General features: G+C 38.6%; 1 non-coding gene across 1 annotated transcript; it reads left to right on the forward strand.

The window, feature by feature from the left end:
* Positions 1–1,173: 1,173 nt before the first annotated feature.
* On the forward strand, positions 1,174–1,279 carry LOC121211950 (small nucleolar RNA R71). Its single transcript, XR_005907166.1, has one exon. It is a non-coding gene; the product is annotated as a small nucleolar RNA R71 (small nucleolar RNA).
* Positions 1,280–1,493: the final 214 nt, after the last annotated feature.

Below are 1,493 nucleotides of genomic sequence, written 5' to 3' on the forward strand. Positions count from 1 at the left end.
CTAAATCAGCTAATGCATGATTTATATCTAAACTACCAATTAAGCAAGGAATTGTAAAACTCCCTGGATCTTGCAATTTGTGGGGTAGCTTATTCTGTAAAATAGCTGAGCAGACTGCGTTTAGCTCCACATGCGACACTTCATCCAACTTCCGCTTATTTACTAAAAGCTTTTTTAAAAATTTCATTACATTCGGCATCTGCTACAGAGCTTCAATAAACGGTAAGTTAATATGTAATTTTTTTAAAAGTTTAAGGAATTTACCAAATTGTTCGTCTGAGCGGTCTTTCCTTGTCGCGTTAGGATATGGGACATGAGGTTTATATTCTTTATTCACCGTTTTGTTATGACTTACCTCACTTTTACCTTTGCTCACCATAGTTTCTTGCATCAATTCTGGCTCAGGCACAATGAATCATTCCTTATCTTGAGTACTAATTGTGTTGAGGTGTTCCCTTGGGTTAGGTTCAGTATTACTTGGTAAGCTACCTTGTGGTCATTCAGAGATTTGTTTGGATAGCTGGCCTATCTGAGTTTCGAGTCCTTGGATCGATGCTTGTTGATTTTTAAGTGCTGTCTCGGTATTTTGGAAATGGGTTTCTGACACTGATATGAATTTTGAGAGCATCTCCTCAAGGTTCGGTTCCTTCTCTTGTTGATAAGGTGGCTATTGAAAACCCTAAGGATTTTGTGGCTTTTGATTCCCTTGACCACCCCAGGAGAAATTTGGGTGGTTCCTCCAACCTGCATTATAAGTATTACTGTATGGGTTATTTTGAGATCTAAAGTTATTGTTACCCATATAGTTGACTTGTTCCTCTTCGGTTGTAGCATTGAAGGATTGATATTCTGTATGCACACCTCCTCCACTTGAGTCACACCTCATTACTGGATGTACCTGGGTAGAACCAAGTAAACCATCAATCTTTTTATTGAAAAGTTCTATCTGATTTGACAGCATAGTAACTGAGTCGATGTTATAAACGCCGGCTATTTTTGTTGGCTTAGTCCTCATGACTTGCCACTGATAATTATTCAGTGACATTTCTTCAATGAATTCATAAGCCTCTTCAGGTGTTTTGTTGTTGATGGTTCTTCTAGCAGCTGCGTCAATCATTTGGCTTGTCGAGGGATACACCATTGTAAAACGTTTGAACTTGCAGCCATAGAGGTAACCCATGGTGAGGGCACCTTCGTAATAGATCCTTGTATCTCTCCCATGCATCGTAAAGTGTTTCTAAGTCCATCTGCACAAAAGAAGAGATATCATTATGTAACTTAGCCATTTTAGCCGGCGGAAAATATTTTAGTAGAAATTTTTCGATCATTTGTTCCCAAGTAGTGATAGACCCTCGTGGTAATGAGTTTAACCGCTATTTAGATTTGTTTCTCAGTGAAAAAGGGAATAACCGAAGGCGAATGGCATCATCAGAAATGCCATTAATTTTGAAAGTGTCGCAAAATTCCAGAAAATTTGCCAAGTGAGTGTTGGG

This window comes from Gossypium hirsutum, chromosome A12 (assembly GCF_007990345.1).
Source record: "Gossypium hirsutum isolate 1008001.06 chromosome A12, Gossypium_hirsutum_v2.1, whole genome shotgun sequence".
Classification (NCBI taxonomy): Eukaryota; Viridiplantae; Streptophyta; class Magnoliopsida; order Malvales; family Malvaceae; genus Gossypium; species Gossypium hirsutum.